We start from the raw sequence: 7779 nt of genomic DNA on the forward strand, positions 1-7779 counted from the left end.
CCACTGCCGTTGCATTAGAATACTGGCATGCACGGGGCTGCGATTCGAACCGTCCTCGTGCGAGGTTTTGAATTTCTTTGATTTTCATTTAAGCGATATGTTTCTCAAATAATTATTCGAAATAAATAGAGGCGTTTTCCAATATGAATTAGGTAAGACATTATGAAGTTATTCTTTTATTCATTTGTTAAAATAGGAATAGAGCCTCAATGTACAGAATCTTAAGGATTCGAAAATGACCTTTCGTGTCACACATAGGCCCAGTTGGAATTCCATTTAGTTAAGTACAAAATGTCAAAACACATGTATGGTGTATTAGAAACATAAACACAAGGTGGAATGGTATAAAAATAAACTCCACTATTTTTTACTTGACTAAAAGTAAATAATGTTTGCATCAATGCCATGTCGATATCTTCCATAAATTGTTACCTACCGGCGGTTCAAAAATAAATCACTCAAATCCTTGCGGGCGTATGAGCTGGACAGACATCTGTGGGCCCACACTCACACATTCATATAGAATCAAAGATACAAACGAAACCATTTGCAGGCCTGAATGAAGCTTGGGAGGAGGAATTTCAAAAAAATGTGACGACGTTTCTTGTTTGGCTTGACGAAACCAGAAATCAAGTGCAATGCTTATAGGTATACGGTCCCGAGTCAAGGGGATATAAAAGTAGAACTTGGGTAGCGGCGGAGATAGGCACGGCGGAAGATGCGACTGAACAAAGAGCCAACTTGGCGACGATTACATCACCAACCCAGGATTGAAGGCAGCTCCTGGATTCCGAGGAAGACACCCGATCCTCTCTCGCACGGAGTCACCCGATGTCCGTCTCCTGAATCAAGAATAAATTAACTGAGAAGGCGGTTATCGCGGCACCGGCCAGTGCTCGGGCAGCTTGTCTCAATTATTTCACATGCAAAGCTAACAGTATGCTACTGAAAACAATGCTAATGGCAATTTGTGCTACCGCTAACTGCTATTCACAGTTAGTGACACAATAGATACTACAACACTTAATTACAGCATATATAATCACACACATGCACATGTATATTTACCTCTTATTCGTTCAATATGCCAAAACACAGCATAACTGGTTGTCAGCCTCAGTAATGGATAACAATGTCCTTCTACAACCTACTAAACCTCACAAAGTCCGCGTTCACTTAAGCGTCTCTGACTGGATCTCTACATGTTACATCTAAGCCCGCCCCTCTACCTGGGATTGTAATTACATTGGCTGATAGGTCATGACCTTCCAACAAGTACAGAAAGACGATGATTGACATATTAGGCTGCTATCAGGTTAAACTGTGTGGCAGAATGCCTTACGTGCTAAATCACGTACACTTCACTCAAACTACAGTCAACTCCATGAGCTTAAAACTTTGATCTTTAAAAAGCTTAAATGTAACTCTTACATTTTTAAACGTTTTATTAATGTTAACCATTTTAACATTATGGCATTAACTAATTAACTAATATTTTCTTCACCATATTTATCTATTTGGATTGAATTAAAATAATTTCAATAAATATCTAAATTAAATTTATCCAGGGCTACATATTATTTAGAACCAACTTATGCGTCTGTATGAACAAACACTTTGATGGTAATATACATATTGTGAACACAAAAACCACACTAGAGCAAGTCAAAACGCCTCTACTCCTTTATGACTGAAGAGGGACTAACTAACTCTGTAGAAAGTTCCCACAGACTAGGAGCAAAATATCGGAAGAGCTGCAAAACAAGTAGCCTAATGATATATATTTTTTTTAAACGATAGTGTAGCACTGTAGTTACTCACTGACAGATAGGCCCAGAGTCTAGGTTTGAAGGAGATCTAGAACTAGGACTCAGGAATAACAGACCAAGGGTGAATTTGAACTTATTTAAAGAGACAATAAGTAGTATTAGACAATGTAAACACATCAATTTGGTACCAAACCACACAGAAATTTAAAATACACACACACACACACACACACACACAAACACACGTAGGAGGTGCACTGCAGACGGAGCAAATATACCTTGCCAGTAAAAGCACAAGTGTGGCTACAGTTTTCAAAAACGCAGACAGCGTTTGCTGCAATATAACTTATGGCTAGATGCTGATGCAGTCAATATCACTTCCTAGACAGACAGGAGCAGAGTGTTCTCTATGACCCAGGCACAAGACAAAGCATTCATAGGCTCTGGTGACAGGCTGGAGGTTGAAGGTTAAGGCAGCTTTATTTCTATAGCACTTTTATGAACAAGGCAATGTAAGTGCTTCAGATAAAACATTATAGAGCAAATGGTCATGAAAATAAAACCGCCTAAAAAGAATAAGATGCAAATAAATTTTACAGTTCCATGTAAGAATTTTTTTTTTGATTAATAGGTGGTAGGGACAGGTTTGTGAGGAGAGAGGGATGCAGCAGTTATTAGGCTCTTTAGAGGTGAACCCCAATCTTGTGTCTCATCTTGTGAGCTGAGTATCTCGTCACACTCCTAATATCCCTTTGAAAGGTTAGGGCATCACCGTTTGTAGGTTAAGCGGGACAAACCACACTCTGCATGACTTTTTGGGCCTGTTTTGGGATCTGTTTCTGTTGCAGAAAGTGATGTTCAGGACACTCCATGATGCAGGAGTAATCAATGTTTACCATGACCTCTTCAGGTTTCTTGAGAGAGAGGGTATAGTGAACCCTGATAATGAAATGCATCCTTGGGCACTGCACTATGTATATTTACCAAGGATCAACAGGGACCTGAATGCCTTCACGAACCAGTGGAGCCACTATGGTCTAAGGACCTAACCTTTCAAAAGGATATTAGGAGTGTGAGGAGATGAAATCAAAAATCAAAAATGAGCACTGTGAAAGGTTTTAACTTTTGCTCTATAATGTTTTATCTGAAGCACTTATATTGCCTTGTTCCTGAAAAGTGCTATAGAAATAAAGCTGCCTTGCCCTTCAACCTCCAGCCTGTTACCAGAACCTAGGAACTAGGAGGCATTGCAATGTTAAACTGCAAAGGCGAGCTATCTTTTGCTCCGTCTGCAGTGCACCTCCTGCGTGTGTGTGTGTGTGTGTGTGTGTGTGTGTGTGTGTATTGTGTATTTTAAATTTCTGTGTGGTTTGGTACCAAATTGATGTGTTTAAATTGTCTAATACTACTTATTGTCTTAAATAAGTTCAAATTCCCCTGGTCTGTTATTCCTGAGTCCTAGTTCTACATCTCCTTCAAACCGTAGACTCTGGGCCTATCTGTCAGTGAGTAACTACAGTGATACACTATTGTTTTTAAAAAATATATATTATTAGGCTACTTGTTTTGCGGTTTTTCTGGATATTTTGCTCTAGTCTATTCTTGAACTTTCTACAGAGTTAGTTAACTGGTCCCTCTTCAGTCTCAAAAAGGAGTAGAGCGTTTTGACATGCTCTAGTGTGGTTTTTGTGTTCACAATATGTATATTACCCATCAAAGGGTTTGTTTTAATTGTAATTTAGATATTTATTGGAATTATTTTAATGCAATACAAATATATAAATATGGTGAAGAAAAATATAAGTTAATGCCATATGTTAAAATGGTTAACATTAATAAAACGTTTAAAGGCAAGAGTTACATTTACAGTTTTAAAAGATCAAAGTTTTAAGCTCATAGGAGTTGACTGTAGTTTGAGTGAAGTGTACATGATTCAGCACGTTAAGTGTAATCTGCCACACGTTTAACCTGATAGCAGCTTAATATGTCAATCTCGATCGCTTTTCTGTACTTTTGTTGGAAGGTCATGACCTATCAGCCAATGTAAATACAATCCCAGGTAGAGGGCGGGCTTAGATGTAACCTGCAGAGAGATCCAGTCAGAGAGACAGAGACGCTAAGTGAACGGACCGGTTTCGCGTTTAGTAGGTTGTAGAAGGACATTGTTATCCATTACTGAGGCTGACAACCAGTTATGCTGTGTTTTGGCATATTGAAATCGACAAGAGGTAAGTATACGTATCTATTTGTGTGATTATATATGCTGTAATTAAGTGTTGTAGTATCTATTGTGTCACTAACTGTGAATAGCAGTTAGCGTTCAATTACCATTAGCATTGTTTTTAGCATACTGTTAGCTTTGCATGTAAAATAATTGAGACAAGCTACCGTAATCGCACCGTGAAATAGTGGATGGACCTGCTTTCTCAGTTAATTTATTTGATTCGGAGACGGAGCGTTATGTTAAAGAAGAGGATCGGGAAGTCCTCGGCTCCACCCAGAGAGCGGTTTTCCATCCTGCTGGTGTGGTGATGTAGACTTCTAGCTGCTGGTTTCTGCTGATCTTCCTGCTGTGGTTTACCCGGTGCTCTGTCTGCTGCCATCGTCTGCCTTTATATATCCCCTTCGACTGGGATTCGTGAGTACTGAGTATATGTGTGCATTTTATTGGTTGTGTAAACAGTGAAACGGCCGTCACATTTTTAGCGCCTCCTCTCCCACAGCTTACCCGCCTGCAACAGGGTTTTTGTTTGTATTTGAATTTCTGAGTATGAATGTGTGAGTGTGGGGAGGGGGCCCAAGAACTATTCAGGTTTACATGTCAAAAGGAATTTATGCATTTATTTTATTGAAACCTAAGCAGAGGTATACAATTTATAGTATACTCTGATAGCTATATTGAGGCAACATTATTTTGGTGTGTCATAAAAATAGGGAGTTATTTATACTGGCCTCACTTGTGTTTATGTTTCTAATACACCATACATGTGTTTATTATTTTGTACTTTAACTAAATAAATTCCAATATCTGGGTTTTATACAGTATTTAAAGTATCATTTTTGGGTCTTAGATTTTGTACATGAGGTTTCGTTCTGAGTTACAATTTAAAAGAGTAATCAAGGTTAACACAAAACTTACCTGATTCATATTGGAGGCACCGCAATTATTTTAATAATACTGAGAAACATAGATTGCTAATAAGCATTAGTTAGTACCGGTAAAGACAAAAACAACCCAGGTGCCTTCCCGATATACTACTACTCTATAGAGACCATATAGCTACATGGGACAGGTGTTACAAATATAATAAATGTCATGTGTCCCTATTTGACTGGTGGGTCCACCATGTATAAACTCACCCTATTACTGCACTAGTAACCTGTGGACAGCCAGGGGAACTAACAGCTGGTAAGTAACATTAGAGAGTAGAGTCCATCACTCAGACAGTGACACATTTAGGTTGTTATGAATGGCATATATGATTTGAAATGAAACATAAACTCAACCTGACTAAAACCAAGTTCTGACTCTGTTTCAATAGTGTTAGTGTGTTGAAATACATACTGGGTGAACAGTGAAGCTAATGTAGAGCCTTTTTTCTAGGAGTCTTACCAATTTTAGGACAATGCAGGAGGACGATCCTAAATATACAGCAAATGCAGCCAGGGCCGTTTCTTTAATGACCCTGCAGTGGGATGTTGTAAACTTGCATTATCATGAGCAGGTGTGTCGGAAATGAGATTCAAAACAAAAGGTCCAGTTTGCAGTTCTGGTCTGGCATGCAATCACCAAGGTAGAGATAAGTGTCCTCTGCACAAAACAGGTGGACACCAAATAGTATACTGTATATATTAGGGCTGCATGATTAATCTAATTGCGATGTCACTCTGTGCAATTACATAACTGCAAAAAATGTGTGACTTAAGTTAAGAAAAAGGTGTGCACTGCAGTCTCCACGTTAGGTTGTAACACGACGCAGCAAGTAAGCCTACCAGTTGTCACAAAATAGGCAGTAAAGAAAATCAAAGAATGAAAACTTCCAGCCGAGCATTCTTTGAATTATGAAAGATATAATGGAAAGTTGCCCACACAGCGAAATGTTAGACAGTGTATCGACTGCACGGCAGTGACAGGATCAAAGAAAACAAACGCACAGATAAATGAGTATACATGAAGAAAACTTATCTTTGTTTCAAAGTCAGCCAGTCACAGGTACTCGGTCGGGGATCTGTCCTACACTATATACTCCATACAGACAGAAACAGAAACTTACAAAAGAACAGGGATTTCTCTATTTTCTAAGTTTGAGTGGATGGAATGACCCGATATCTTGTGTTGCTTATGCAAGTGAACTTTGAATGTCTGTCACTTCCACTAATGTCATCTTCTCTCTGTACCCTAGTGACTCCCTCATCCGCTCCATCTACAACAGTGTTTCTCAACGAGTGCGGCTACCGGGCCGTTCAAGAAGATGATGGGGCGTTGGAAGCAATATTTTGGAAAGGGGTGAGGTGCCCTTGGGGGGCGCTTTGTTTGAAAGCTAGTTTAAACCAAAGATTCACAATAACAATACATGTTTACACTTAAACTACTTGCAAAAAACTGTTTTCTGCAACATTAAAAACCTGCCAGTTCACGGCACTGCAACTGGACGAGACGGTGGATCATTGTTGGAGGCGTCCGCGGTGCCTTCAGGAAACGGGAAGTCAGAGCATCGTCTTAAATGAGCTCCGTATTTCAGCGTGAAGCTGCGTTCAGAAAAATAGCAATCGCGCCAGGGGGTGTGCGACGTCCTGATGTATTCTTTAATCCCCCAATGTAGCACAAGTAGACTTTATATTTCACAGTAACAGTTTTTCGTCAGATCTTTTATAGAACCCAACGTTTCCTACTGTACCTGAAGGCAGCTTAATTTCACGAAAGAAAAGAGAAAAGAAAAGACGAAGCGAGAGATTTTTTTATTTTTTTTCTGGCGAGATATCGACTGTGCTTTGTTGTTTGGCAAACATTTAGCTGTCCCCCAAACTCCCGGGCAATTCAGGGCTTGTGTTTGCTGTTTTAACTTTTTCTTGTTGAAGCGATAGAGGAAGAGATGTCACTGTTTACGATGCGGGACTCCACCTCCTCAAAACGCCGCGATGTGGGGTTGCGCGCTTCTCCAAACGTTTTTTCTGCTATTTCACCGCAAGACAGGCGATAGCAAACCTAGACTTTCAAACCTAGACTCTTCAAACCTAGACTCTTCAATCCTAGACTCTTCAAACCTAGACTCTTCTAACCTAGACTCTTCTAACTTATACTCTTCTAAGCATTAACAAAGGGCTCTCACTAACTTTCAAAGGTTGTAAACTTATTTCCATTCGGCCGTAGGTGTCGTTCTTCAAGTCGTTTGTCATCACCAAAATGAAAACCTTGTTTCTGTGTGTGTGTGTGTGTGTGTGTGTGTGTGTGTGTGTGTGTGTGTGTGTGTGTGTGTGTGTGTGTGTGTGTGTGTTGTAATCCTGCTTTTACCCCATGATAAGTGCAAGCTTGTTTTCCGTTGGAACAATTTGTATGAAAAATAGATTTGAATGTTAAATTGCTAGCTGTTTCCTGATTGGCTACTGTTAGTGTTTGTAATAATAATAATAATAATAATAATAATACATTTTATTTAAAGCGCCTTTCATGATACCCAAGGTCACTTCACAACCAAAAAGGACATTCAAATTATAGTCATCTTATAAAGGTGCTGAGGTTCACACCATGCAGCAGGCCTTTTGATAATACCTAATTATAGTTTGAATGTTACATATCTAGTAGTTCTGATTGGCTGCTGTTATTTAATTTGAATGTCAAATGGTTGCATTTAAAAAAAAAACTGTAAATATTTCTATTCACATGGCTTTTTGATACCTGGGAAACTAATACATGTGTTGTTTGTCATTCAATGATTTGATTTATTGATTATTTTTAATAACAATAGTAACGACAATAATAGGCCTATATTAGGGCTAATCATTAATATCC

This window comes from Perca fluviatilis, chromosome 16 (genome assembly GCF_010015445.1).
Source record: "Perca fluviatilis chromosome 16, GENO_Pfluv_1.0, whole genome shotgun sequence".
NCBI classification, from domain to species: domain Eukaryota; kingdom Metazoa; phylum Chordata; class Actinopteri; order Perciformes; family Percidae; genus Perca; species Perca fluviatilis.